A 14,737-nucleotide genomic window follows, 5' to 3' on the forward strand; every position below is an offset into this window, starting at 1 on the left:
TAGGAAGGGGGCGAAGGGGGCTGCCGTGCCGGCCCAGGACGGGGCCGGGCGGCGAGCGAGGTGCCCCCCTGAGCTCACTGACAGCACTTAAGCCTGGGAAGATCAGTAAAAGGGGACCCGAAAAGCCCATGAAAACAAACGGCAGTGGTGGGGGAAGCACTCGCTTCATCTTACTTCATCTGCGCAGACGGTGTTTGGAAATAAAGCCCTCCCCATGCAGGACCGGTAAAGGCAGATTAAAGATCGTATCTAGCAACTTGGCGCCAGCTAATTTATTTTCCTCCCCCACCAAAGCAAAAAATACAAGGGAAAAGCGAGGCGCGTGGGCTGTTTGCAGCCGGGGCTGCTTGCCGCGGAGCCCGGCCGGGTCCGAGCCCTGGAAAGGAGCCCGCGCCGAGGTCGGAGCCTCCTCGGCTCCGCTCGCCGGCTCGTCTCAGTTACGGCAGCCCAAATCCACCGTAACTGTGTAAATCGGCGAAATTGCTCTGGGTTTACGCCAGCGTGAATGAGTGCGGCGTGCGCTCGGCGGGCCGCGGGGCCGGGGTCAAAGCCCGGGGCGTCCGGGAGAGGCGGGTTTCGCGGGGCTGTGGGGCAGGGGCTTGTACTTTGATCGTCTCGACAGCGTTTAAACTCGCAATACCGTTACGTTTCTGATAAAGTAATAATAAAGCTGATGAACCTTGTGTCCCAGTCCTCTTCGGGAATCAGCCGTTAAAGTAATACGAAAAACCCAAACTGCGAAGCACTTTTCTACTGTTTATTTTCTACCTTTCTTACTTTAAACTGTCTTGATATTTGAAATCCCACTGATCCTATGATTGTTAGCTCTGTATAAAAAAAAAAAAAGGAATTAAAAAAGTTTTTTTTTGTAGTTTGCTCTGTTTAGCTATTAGCCTGTGGCTACTTGTACAAGAAAAAAAATAAAAACTAGAATAAATTAGCTCTAGCTATTCGGCCTGAGCAGTGCTTTGTTCTCGCAGCAGAAGGTGGGATCCCCGCGCTGTCGCCAGCGCCGCGCTGCAGCCACCGCTGCAGAGGCCCAGCCAACTCATCGCCTTGGTGGCCCAACGTCCGAAGGCTCTAGGTACGCCCCAGCGGCGGTGCGGGCGCCTTTCTCGAGCCTGCCCGACCGCAAAGCTGCCGTGCCAGCCGCGCCGCAGCCTCGCCAAGAGCGACCTGACTACGCCGAGTTTTGCAGGTTATTTTCACTATGTTAAGAACGGCGACCGAGGTCTCACCAGTGAAGCAAAGTGCCTTTACCGCGCGTGGGTTCCCGATGCGGCGCGGCGGAAGAAGCCGGAGCGTCGCGAGCGAAACGCCCCCGCGATGCTCGAAGCATCTCACCCCTAACGGGAGCGTTTTCGGCTGCCCTTTTCGCCCCCCTGCCCGCTGCCTTTGCGCTCACCTAACGGCCCCCCCCGGCTATCCCGCCGGGGGTTATCAGTGCCTGCGCCTTAAATGCAAAAAGCTCCTGAAACAGCCCAATGATTTTTTCCTACGTTTTGCTCCGCTGGGTAGAAAAATCAGCGCCAGCGCAGCCTGGGCGGCAGGATTTGGGGCTGCGGCGGCAACTAGCTACTGCCGAAAGTCAACTGCCCACCAGAGCGTGGGGCCTGGCGGGCGTGGGGCTGCCTCGAGCCGCCGACGCTGGCCCCCCCGGCAGCAGCGGTCCCCAGGCAGGGCTGGCGAGGGACACTGGCAGTTTGGGCAGTGGGTGGTGAGATGCCAGTGCGGAGCTGTCGGGGAAACTGTGCTGGCCACCCCCGTGTTGGCAGGAGGGCGGCGAGGCTGGGCTCGTCGCTGGCTGAAAGCCTCCTGGGCATCCCACACTCTCGGCATCCCGCACCCCAGGCATCCCACACCGTGGGTATCTGACACCCTGGGCATCCTGCACCCTGGGTATCCTGCACCCTGGATATCCCATGTCCTGGGCATCCTGCACCCCGGGCATCCCGCACCGTGGGCATCCCGCACCGTGGGCATCTTGCACCCTGGATATCCCATGTCCTGGGCATCCTACACCCTGAGCATCCTACACCCTGGGCATCCTGCACCCCGGGCATCCTACACCCTGGATATCCCATGTCCTGGGCATCTCACACCCTGAGCATCCTGCACCCTGGGCATCTCACACCCTGAGCATCCTACACCCTAAACATCCTGCACCCTGGGCATCCTACACCCTGGGTATCCCACACCCTGGGCATCCCACGTCCTGGGCATCCTGTGCCCTGGGTATCCTGCAGCCTAGGTATCCTATGCCTTGGACATCCTACACCTTGGGCATCCCATATCCTGGGCATCGCACGTCCTGGGCATCCCATGCCCTGGCCTCCTGTGCCGGGTGCATTAGCGATGAGCAGCTCCACAGGAGGGCACCTGCGGCAGGAGAGGGCACCTGGGCTCCTGCACCAGGCTGGAAGCAGCCTTGCCGGCACTGGCTGGAGCAGGAGGGGCTGTGCAAGCTGCTGCGGAGCCAGTTCGGGGCGGGCTGGGCCAGGGAAACAGGGGGTTAACGCAGCTTTGGTGACACTATTTAGCGACAGCTTTGCTGAAGGAACGGCCCCACCCTTCTCCTTCTTCTTCTGTTTTTTTTTTTTTCCCCTGCTATTTTCAGAGCAAAAGGACATTCAAAATACAATTCTGCAGGAAATGAATGAAGTGGAGACCAGCAGCACTTTTTAAAGAACATTTCAATAAGCAGGTCAGTGCAAAGAGTCGCTCCAGGCAGCTCCCCGATGCTTTGGAAACCGCTAAGTTGTAGTACTGAGGGTCTTAATATATATTTCATAATAAATACAAGCATAAAAACTGATTCTATTGCCCAGTTGCAGTGTGAAAGGTGAAAAAAGATCAGAACAGAAGTAGTTAATGGTAAGAATTTTATTGCAGATGCTGTGAAATATAGAGCTGGAAATAGCAGATTTTGGAATCAAGGTATTACATAAAGCGCTCGGCTTTCGTTAAAAAGGGACTTCCATTGCCTTCACAGCAATAAAAAAAAGGCCATACAATATTAATAAAGAAGCTAAAACAATAAGAAAAAAAAAGAAGCCAGACAATACTTTCAAGTCTTGTGGTTTTCAACACAATCTTTCGGTTTTTGGCTATTGGAAATATCTGCGTTGGCAGGAAAAGGCACCCGTGTCCAAAACTCTCATCTCTAATAACCCAAAGGGCCGTTAAAAGAAGCTTCGTTTTTATCAGAGCCTTTCAAATTTCTGCAGGAACCACTCGATATCCGCTCTTCAGCTCAAAAAGTACTCAAGGAAAGCAGGTCGGGACTCGGCGAGGCAGCTTCGCGTGCCGTCGGCCCGTGCCAGCCGCCGTTAAGCGCCGTCGCTGAGCGTCCCCAGCGCCCCGGCGGACCGCGGCGCTTGCCAGCCTCAGCGTTGGAGAAGACCTCCCCCCCCCCCCCCCCAATGTCCTAGTTATAACCCTGCCAAAGCGCCTCGAATTTATACTAGCCCATAAAACCCTAACTATCCGAAAGGTCATTTGCACTTTAATACGGCTTGGGCATTATGGTTTCATTTGCTGACATTTTTATGTATCTAGGTTTAATTTCAGCCGGGCTGCTGTAAAACCTTTATAGTGATGTTCTCTGCCTTGGAAAATCATCTCTAAAAATCAAGGGCTGGAACATCTTCATCAGCGGCGGGTGAACGGCGCAGAGCGGCTGCCCCAGCTCGGCTTCGCCGCCGGCCCGGCGGCTGTTAGCCAGCAGAGTCCCCAGATCGGGGTTTCCAGCCCCGTTTTGCATTGCTTTTTGCAAGAGCCCTCTAGTACTTGCTACCTCCAACCAGGATAAATTAAAAATTGGCCTAATTTCATATGAAACTTGCTCATTATCAAAACCTCATGTTGTCCAGAAAGCTATTTCCTCAGCGCTAAAATGGCTAAATTAGTCTTGCTCGGAGTTGTAAAGGAGCTTGTCTTGTTTATTGAGCGATAAATATAAAGGTACAGTAACTAAATTCATCAGTCCCTAAACATCGCCACTGGGAACGGCCATTTCCGACATCCAATCTACAATTGCATGAATATTTTAGAGCCCTCTTTCCCTGGGGCGCTTGCCTTATCTCTGGAGCCTGCATATTATTTTCTGCTTTTCAGCTTTTTGGATGTATTGGAGGAAATGTCATTATTTGGACCTGTGTGGATTACAGTTGACTTTCCTAAGCCAATTTATATTGGCAGGCTGCTGGTTTTCAAAAACCCCTATAAATCACTCTTATGAATTTTAATAATATAATGTGGTTTCAAACATGTTCTCTTAATATGTGACACGCTATTACAGCCAGCAATAGCTCCTGAGGTCGTGAACTGCCGTTCGAGGGTGCCGCACGGAGACGTACAGCGCCTTGGCCCTTTCCAAAATATGCAAATACCTGCTTGGGTCCAAAACAGCTTGTTACAGGGATTATGACTTAACGGCGACGGCATTAAAAAGGTATGCCTCTGCACACGCCGCTGGGGTGAATTTGATTTTAGCTGAGTGCCACGGGAACAAAAGGCAGAATTAAATTTCGATTGCGCTAATCCGTCAGGTCGGGGCTTACCTGGAGCCCCGCTCTTTCGGTGTCAGCCAGGCAGCTGGTGCCGCTGCCGCCTGGCAGCAGGTACCGGCCGCAGGGCCGGCGCGAGGACCGCGGGGCCCGGCCCCGGCTCAGTGGGGTGCAGAGCTGGCCCCTGAGCACCTGCAAACTCATCACAGCCCCCTCGAGGGCAGGCAGGCGCGCCGAGATGGGGCGGAGGGTGTGTTCCTCAGGTGCACCGCGCGCGGCTGCGAGCCCGAGGAGCAAAGCGGAGCCTCGCCTGGCCAGGTCTGCAAGCGCTTGCGTTTGCGGGGGGGGGGGGTTACCAAAAAAAAAAAAACACACAAAAAACAGTGCATATTTGTACATTTGGTCTTTTGCACCGAGGGAACGAAGAAGCTACAGGGCAGCGCGCGTTCCTGCGTGATTTACGGAGCCTGGGTCAGGGTGCAGCGGTGCGTCCGGTCCCCGCCGAAAGCGGCGCTCCTCCGCGCCGCAGAAAGCAGGGTTTGGGGTGAGCAAAGCAACACGAGCGGAGGGGCTGGGCAGCTTCCAGAGAGCGGTATTTTTGTGTTTCTTTGCAAACGGGTCAGAAAGTGCTTTGCTGCTGGGCACGCAACGCTTCCCACGCGGACCCAACCCGTCCTTCGTTGCTGTCTACCAGGAGACGCCCTGCACGAAGCACCCCGCCGGAGGACACCCGCGAGCGTGGCCAAGATCCGGACAGGTGAGTCTGTGCAGCGTCTGCGCTCCCCGTCTCCCCCCACCCCGGGTGTCGGATTCAGCAACAGGTCACAAAACCCTCGCCACCAGCAATAAGAAGTCTGTAGCCATTTAAATCATTTCTTTAGCTGAAACTTTGATTTTAGGATCAGGAGTTTCCTTCCCCCTTGCCAAGACCTCATAACGGTGGGATGAGTCTGGACAACTATTCCCAAGACAGAAACGGGGGTTCAATGCAGTGGTTGACTAGGGGTGGAATTTTAAGAGCTACCTTTTAGGAAATCCCAACCTGGAAGTATTGGAAGGGGACAGTTGTGATATGGATCCTACAGCTTCACTGGCAGGCAACGTGGGGCAGCACGTGGGTGCAAATGAGCTGTCGTCAGCTCATGTCCGCATCTTTGCTTTCCGACAAGTGACATGCTAAGACGTCCCAAATGCTAATCAGGTCTGCAGGTAAGAGCCCAAATGCAAAGCTGAAGATCTGACCACCACGGCCACGGAGGAACAATAGCACTTTGACACTTGAACCCTTTGAGATGTCCCTGGTGGGAAGCGTGGGAACACTGGACGTTGTGTTGGACACGCGGGCTGCCCAGTGGCGCCACGTTTCCCTCAGCGGAGCAGCTGGCTCTCCCCTGCCCCTGCCAACCACGTTTCCACCAACTTTCCACATTGCTCAGCACAGAAAGAGCAGGATTACCAGCTCGACATGGGGATGACCAGCTTGGTCCTGCAGAGCTGAGCATCTCTTACAGCCTAAACCTGCAACCCTCTGTACCACTTCTCTCTGCTGAAAGGACCAGAGAAGCTCAACCTCTTCTTCCCACCTGATGATTTAGGAGCGTTATCTGCTGTGTTTCTCTTTTGTTTCAGTGCAGTCAAAATTGCAGAGACTAGGACTATTTCCTGATACTTCTCCCAGTAAAGACGTAAGAGTAAGTCCAGAGTGTGATCTCAAGTGTTGATTCAAGCTGTTTGATTCACAGCTACCAAGTGGTCTAGAAACCCCTCTGCACTTTGAGGAGAGGCCAGACCTCCTAATTGGCTATTGACTTATTTTGACAAGCTCTGCCTCTGTCTAGCACACCACCATGAAGACTATTAATTTTCTTCACACCTAAGTTGCAATTACACCAATAAGCCTTATGGAAACAGAGAGGTTCCCATGCTGTGCAGAGCCATTTACTCTTGTTTTCTGATCAGATAGAAAAGGGATAACAGGGTGGGATGAGGAATAAAAGCAAAGGCAGAAAGGAGGACTAATGAGACCTTCTTCTCTGACAGAGCTGGTTGTGGAGCATCTTTAGGTGGTGCTTGCTCACGTTAGCAGCTCTTGGGCATGGCAGGTCCTCAGGAAGAGCTGATGAGGGCTTGGGTTTGATGCACCGGCACCAGCAGCAGTGTCGTTCCCACTGGAGAATTTACTTCACTACTGATGACCCATGTCCTTAAGTTGAGTTGACAGGCTGGTAAGGATAAAATGAAGAATGGGGAGCAAAAATTCATCACGTGGAAAATAAACACAGAGGTTGTCCAGATTATTCTGGTGGTGTTCACGGTCTCACAAGCATAATGTTTATGATTTTACCCCCAGCTGAAGGTTTGAAGCTAAGCCTAAGTCTTGGCAGCAGGAAAATTGAGCTGAGATTATTCCTCTCTTCTGCAGTGAGCAGACAAAATAGTCCTCTGGATTATTGCTCTTGGCAATGCGGAGCCTGCGACCTGGCCAGGTTGCAACCACCGCAGTCACCCAGGCGCTGATTTACTCTCACCCTCTATGGGAAAACTGAGGTGGATGGGGGGAAAAGAAGAGTCTACTATTCTTATAAATTAGACATTCACCAAAAGGATCTTTAAAATACTATTAACAGCTCAAGAGAATCCATGGTATAGAAATCAATTTCCTATAAGTCCTTGTTACATTTTGGCACTGCATAGCTAAAATAAGGAAACGTGGACAAGCAGTAATAATATGCACATCTGCAAGAAAGAGGATCATTAAAGGACATACTAATTGCAGACAGGAAAAAAAAAGAAAGCACAATCACTTATTTGTCATCCTAAAAATGCAAATAATAAATGCCTGCATCCCAATTAGGGTTGGCTGCATAGCAGCAAATTCTGCCCTTAGTTCCTCAGGGGTAAATGGGCAGCAACCAAGCTAAGGCCCATGGCAGGACTGCAGGCTTACACCAGGGCAAGAGGTGTAAGCCACAGGAGCCTGTGGTCCCGAGTCATTATGTTGCACCCTTTTTCATATTCTGAACTTTCTTTTCCCCCCTAAATTAATATAACCCACTTCTGCATGGTCTTGAGTTCTGGGGAAGAAAGTGCTCTGAGCACCTGAAAGAAATTACATTGAAGCGTCAGAGCAACGACAAGTTTAGAAAGGCTCCCCTGCCTCGACATACTCAGATCTGTGGGGAGGATTTATAATCGTGCTCCATGTTGCTGGTGCGCAAGTGCAGCACCTCCTTTATGGGCTGGAGAGAGAGAAGTCTCCTCAAAGGGGACTTCAATAGAAAGTAGGGTTGGACCTCAGCCAAGTTAGATCCAGGCTCTACCAAAGCTGTGATCTGCTCCTATGCTCAAGAGGTATGTCTTTATCAACAGCATTGGGTTCATTCCCATTTCTGGGCTGAGATCTAGGGGATCGGTCAAGCATATGTTCTCCTTTCAGTCTGTGGGTTGCCCCCAAGCATCACATCCCGCTCGTGTCTGGGGCCCTACATGTGCGGGAGACTGTTCTCCAGCTTTCTGGCGGGAAGACTCTGGTTCCACAAGTTGGATCTGACTTTCAGATTTGACTTTTTTTCTCAAAGACTACAAATCCAGGTTCAGTCCTGAATCCAAGATTTTGGTTCAAGTCCCCAGAGCGGCTTTACTGGCACCTTCTAAAGGTGGTGGAGGTCTCCCCAGCAGAGGATGCAACAGGAGGGAAGCAAAGCGGGTGCATGTCGTCCCTGGAGACTCATGCAGGACCTTGCTCCTGCTTTCTAAGACTCAGTCTACATCTCTCAGGTCCAAAACAATTGCTGTTTTAATGCTGAGGGGGAAAAAAAAAACCAGCTCGTGCAGAGAGCGTACAAGTTTTTCAGAGGCTTTCGCTGTGATTATTTACTCTGAAATGTTGTCACGTTCATCATTAATCTATTTTTTCCCTTTCTGTAACTTAACCTGCGACAAGCAGACATTGTAAGTGCTTGATTTTTCCAAGAATAAATTACAGTTTCACAAATGCTATTTTGCTTCACTGCTCAATTTGCAAGTGAAATTATGCCAGTTGCTTTGTTCACAGAATTTTATCCAGCATGAACAATATCATACCCCAGATAGATTTTTTTTAAACCTTCAAGTTATTCCTGTATGCAACATAACGGGACAACATGAAAAAGTACATGCCATCCCATATGGTTTTGCATTATACACTAACCGCAAACAGATACGCAAGCACGTGTGTGTATAAAACCCCGCATACATAGATCTAGCAACAAGATAAGTCCCACACTCAGCAAATCGCTTCCCAAGGAGAAAATAATCCTTTTGATTGTAAGTATTTACAGTTGCTGCACCCTGATTTAGCGAATGCCCCAAGCGGCTCTATACGGAAGCGATTTACAGCTTTGGTTTGCGACTTGACCCTCGAAGAGCCTCAGGCCAGACCTCGCCGGGAGACGACAGAGCCACCTTCGCTCCTCGGCTCACTGGCGCTTTGCAGGGACATCAGGATCCTTCTGTATTTGCTCGTCGTTCAGAAATTGCTGAAGGCACAGGACTGCTTTGCATTCCCGGTGAGGCGTCCTTCAGGTGCTCTGCGTTTGCCTTTCAGGACGTCTAATTTACTGCCCAGGTCACGTGGAACTGACCTCTTCCACCTGAAACAATTTTCTGCTCAGCCCGTATTGAGTATATATCCCTTGCTGAGCTGTGTCTTGCAAACAGGTCTAAAACCTACCTAAGACAGGTCTAAAACATGCCTCCAGATGCCTGCAAGTAGTGGGATTTTGTTCAGAGTGATGTGGTCGGAGAGGACACAGGCAGATAAACGCAAGAATGAGCAGGAAGGCAAAAGAGCCACTTTCTCCCCTACCGCCTCATCTCTTCCAATGAACCGGGAAAAGCTCAGATGCCCCTCCTGGTTTCTGCACCCCCAGTAAGTCTCTCCAGAGAAGCTGCCAGCCTGGAGAAGCTGTCCAACGTGGGCCATGGGTAGCTTGGCCTGATCTAAATGGTCATCAGGGTAATAGCATGTGCCTGACACCGGCGGCTCTGTACAACCCATCGGGATGTTAATCTGGGCTCAGGAGGTCCAGGACCAAGTCCCTGCCCCAACACACACACTCTTTTTAGCGTTGGGTTGTCTCTGTCTTCCCAAACAGAAGACACGTTTGCGTGCGGCTTTGGCAGCTCCTCTAGGCTCAGGGAATACAGGAATGGGGGCATCTGAAAACGCACTTTTCCCTCCTTCCTAATGCACCTACCACAACAGCTGTGGTGCTGCATTAGCTCCCTGGTTCCAAGGGCAATGAAACCCCGAGCCAGAAAAGCTAAGGAGTGACCTAACAGTTAAGGAAGAATCACAAAGGACAAATTCCCAGCTGCAAAACCTGATCATAGAGATAGTCACAGATTAATTTAATTAACTGCCCCACTAAGCAGCCCTTCACCTTTCTGAGGGGCCGGGACCCTCCATCCCACCAAGCTGGAGCCCTGTGCAGTGTGGTTCAGGGTTATCAGCCGGGGCTGCAGCAGCAATCCGATTGCTCCTATCTGGAGCAACATTCATCTGGGGAGCTGAGGAACAGCCGAAGGGTCGCCAGAGCCTGACCAGCCCCAGGGCGTCCTGAGTCCCACGCTCATACGCACCAGGGACGGAGGCTTCCAGCCCATGTCCTGCACGTTCTCCTCCTCCCTGCCCAGCTTCCTCCGCAGGCCAGATGTTTTCTGTAAGGCCTCCGCAACTTTCCTCCATTAAACAAAAAAAAAAAAAAAAAAGTCAACGAATGACACATTTCCTTTCAAGGAAGAATCAGATTTTATTCCTCTGCCTGACCACAAACACTACAAAGAGCTGCGATATTGTATATAAGGCAGGAATTTCCTTCTCCAAGGTTACTGCATTACTTCCCTTTTTTATTGCCGCTTTTCACAGTTGCTTTGTACAATGCCCTGTTGAACTCTCCATATTTACTATCTCCCAATTCATCTCCAAGTCAGCTTGATATACGAGTCTCTCAGACCTCCGAAACGCTGGCTCGGGCCAGGTTCAGCCTCACCCGCAGCCTTTTTCCTCCTCGGAGGATCGGAGCCAGGGCAGAAAACAAGCGGCACGGGCACGTGCAATGCTGGAGGACGTGAACATATTCCGCAGTCGCTCTCCCAGCGGCTCCCGCTGACCCTCCAGCCGGCAGAGCCCAGAATACAAAGCCGATTTTTCAAATTCCCGTTCCTTTCCCCCGACTTCGGTACGAGTCGGCCAGCAGAGGAACAGGAGCAGACAAGCGAGGGAAGGGAGATGAAGGCTGCTACGATGGAGCGGGCTTTCTTCGAGATAAGGATGGGGAGAGAAGCACCATGCTGCAAGTCGGAAGGGTTGGTTTTTTTGCTTTCTCAGATCTGGAATGGCTTTTTAAAGAAAACAAATTTCGTGGAAATTGATTCAAAATATTGCATTTCCCACAAGGGCTTAAGTTCTTATTTTTCATTAAAAAGCTGAGGAGAAGGACGGGGAACACCATTTTCCTAGCGATTCAAATTGTTTAAAAGCTTGAATAGACAGGACTCCTTCCTGCTGGGGACCCTGCACAGGGCCGGCTGTGCACCAAGGACAGCCTGAAAACGGTCGGGCTCAGCTCAGGCGAAGCAGGCTGGAGACGAGGACGGACACGCAGGAAGATGTTCCTTGGCCCAGTGTAGAGAAACCTCAGAGCTGCGCACGACCCAGGCTTTGCGCGAGATCAGTTCTGGTTTTTGCCATTTACGTGTATTGTAGCAACCATTAAACCTTGTAATCGTTTTCATCAAAGTGAAAGCAGAAAAAGTTCCTGCATTTGAGATATTGAATGTTACAAGATTTGTTTTACAGTCTCTAGCTTCTGCCAGGGCTTCCGAGGGCTTTATTAACCTCCATTTTCTTGAGGAGACCTTAAAAAAAACCTGCTTCTTTTGGACTATTTTAGATGTTATTCACTGTCCTCTTCCGGTACAAGAGAAAGAGTGTTGGTTGATTGTTGGTGGTTTATTGATAAATTTGGTTGTTTCCTTAAAGACAGAACAAGACAGGCCTGATACAAAGAAGACCTGGTGTTCACGGTGCTTGGGCTCACCGCTGCTTCAGGGTAGACTTCACAAAAAACGTGGAGCTTTAGCTCAATTCTTTAATTTGAACCGTTCCAGCTGGACCTGGTTGTCTTCCAGTTTTCCTGACTTTGATAATCAATTTAACCTAAAACGCTGAGCTGGATATCTGCTGATCAGTATAACTTAGAGTACTGCTGCTTAGATAAAATTTTTAGTGTTCCAGCGGAGAAACTGAGACACAGAGAAAATATTTGACTTTCCTTACGGCATCAGATATGAGAATGCATTTGTACACCCACTCTGGCTCTGCCTATGAAAACCCCGCTTCCCTGGCTCTGATGCTTTCGCACTGTAAGAAGATCTGGTTGGAGCGTCTCGTTGAAACGGCCGCAAGGTTTTGCAGAGCTTTACCTCCCCCAGCTCCCTCAAACCCCTGGTAGTGAGACCCCAGACAAAGCTTTTTCTTCTAATGTGAAATGGGAGTTTCAAGGCAGTTCCAGACAGAAACATTCAGAGGTTTTTGGGTGTTTTCCAGTGCCGAACAAAAACAAATTTCAGACCGTAAAGCCCGTCGTTAAATGGAATTGTCATCTCTTGGCCACCACTGCTGAAAGCGCTTCCAAAAGGCAATCCAGAAATCCCCGAGAAATAAAACACTCATGACCGGACAAAGAACCAATTAGACGGAGGAAAAAATCCTTAGATTTCTAAAATCCAAGCACACTGTCCCGGATTCTCTTTGCCCAGGTTTCCATATGTTAGTGGGCAAAGACTGATTTTAAATCAGCGCAGTGCAATTACGTCCTCTAATCGCTGTATCTGGCCGGCTCCCCTTACTTTCCAATTGCAATCGAGAGCTGACTCCTTTATTTATTGCCCGCTTCAGCTCGAGACATGCTGGAATAGTTAAGATAGCGATCTCTTGCAAAACGTGTCAGGCTTAACTTTCGATAGGATCTCGTTTAAAAGGGAATTACCTCCCCCCCGGCACCATCGCAGGGCAGCGAGCGCAGCAATCAAAGCCAGCCCCAAGCCCCGGCCGTTTGGGCTGCGGGGGCGCACGGCTGGGCAGGCGCTTTTCTTGCCTTTTAGGTGTCTCTTGGCCTTCTCCCCGGGATAACATCCCTCGATCACGGCCCTGGCGCTCCCGCAACGGCCAGTTTTCACGTTGTGCGAGTGGGCAGGAACTGAGAAAAGCAAGAGGGCAACTGAGAAACCAAAGCCTTGAAAGCCAAACTCGTGAGCAACCTGGCTCCTCAGCTGCGAACATCACTAGTTTTTCCTAAAAATCCCTCTTAAAATAAGCTCAGCCGCGCTGTGGCTGCAGGCACCGCAAAGCGGGCGGCTAATGCATGAGGTGGGGGAGAGCGGCTCCTGCCCACCCGTCGGACGAACGGGGCCGCTCGCCGCCCGTGGGTTGTCACGGAGGCTTTTTGGGACCGGGCTGTTAATGGCTTTAAGTGGCTGCTAATCAATAGGTGCAATTAGCGTAATTATGAGCTTGCATATGGCGGCGAAATGCCGGGAGCGCGTTAGCTGCTGCGCAAGGAGAAACGCGACCCGCGTGTGCGTCGACCTTGCCGCCCAGGCTAAAAGCCCTGGTCTCCCCCCGCGCCGCGGCCCCCGCGGCTCGTCCCCGAGCTCGGAGCGGCAGCTGGGGGGACGGAGGAAGAAGAAAGCGGAGGGGAAGGAGAGGGGACGAGGTCTAGAGATGAAGCCGGGAAGTGACAAAGTGTAGGAAGACGACCCTGTTTCTCCATAACCTCCCAACCTTCATTAATAACGCTGCCGTGCAGCGTACGCTCTGTGCTAATTAAAACGAACGGCACATGACAGAGCTGGGAAAGGAGGTGCCGTAATTCCATTATTTTTCCATCTTCCTCTGCTTCGTCCTTGAGGAGCGGTGGCAGCGAGCGGGGCCCAGGCGTCCTGCAGCAGCGACGCTCCTTCGCCCGCCTTCCCCGTTGCATTTCCCACCCACGGGCTGCCAAAGCTTGCAAGCGATGTCACTTCAAGGATTTTTGCTAAAACGCCTGGGCTGTGCAGCCCGTTGCCCCCCCACCCCGTCCCTGCACCTCTCTCCACCGCCGTCCAACAGCATTCCCAAAAGACTAAACACCTTTGGTTTCCATGGCAGCCTGATTTTCAATGAGCATCGCTCAAGTCCTAACCGGAAAGAAAGTGTTTCATTAATGCATACAGGACACACTGGCATCTCCCCGGGGCGACAGCATCCTTCCCCCTAAAAACTAGCACCTTCTGCCTGCGTTCGTTTGGTTTTTTCCTTTTTTTTTTTAAATTTCAGCAAATTGATGCGAGCCAGCAGCCTTCGCTTCCGCCTGGAGCGGCGGGAAGGCGGTTCGCTGAGATGCCCGCAGCCCTCTGCCGCCGACGGAGTTTGCTCGGAGCCGGAGGGGAGAATTGCACTCCTTTATCCGAGCAAAGAGTTGATTCCAAAAATAAAATAAAAGGTGCTGCGGAGCCCTGGGAGGAGGCACGCCGCAGCCTTCCTCCGGCCGCGGGGCTCCTCCAGCGCCGTCGGCACCCCAAAACGCAACAGCAAGCTCCTGGCTGCCGTCCTGGGCCGTCCCTTCTCGAGCTGCTCGGGACACCCATCACCCGCTTTGATTTCCTCCATCACCATCACCAGCAGGTAGCCAGGAGCAAAGAGGGATGGGTCACCGCAGGATGCAGGATGACGCGGGGATGCACACGGACAAGGACGCGTTTTTGCCTCCCGCCCGCGCCCCGTTTCCCCGTGAGACAGGCGTCGCTTTGCCTCGGGTCTCCGGCGCCAGCCGCGATGCAGCCCCAGCATCCTGCCTTCCGCCCCGCCGGCGCCGGCGCCATCGGCTCGGCCGGCAGAAAGTGCCTGCAGCTGGCAGCAGCGCGCGCGGCCCGGGGAACGCGCAGGGCAGGGAAGCACGTGACTTGCATCAACGGAGCAGGGCAGATGCCCAAATAAACTGGGAAGCGAGCAGTAGCGGAAAACCTTCCTTGGGGGAAGGCGCGTGGGTCGCATGCGGAGGGTGCGCGGATACGGCACAACCTCGCGCTTCGCCTGCCTGGGGCAGTTCAAAGATTTAAAAGGCTCCAGGTCACGGAGCAGCTTTGGCCCCGGCTTTTGAAAGCTCAGTGTATAATTGCCGCCTGGCCGCGACACATCCTTGAAC

Source organism: Struthio camelus, chromosome 12 (assembly GCF_040807025.1).
Source record: "Struthio camelus isolate bStrCam1 chromosome 12, bStrCam1.hap1, whole genome shotgun sequence".
Lineage (NCBI taxonomy): Eukaryota > Metazoa > Chordata > Aves > Struthioniformes > Struthionidae > Struthio > Struthio camelus.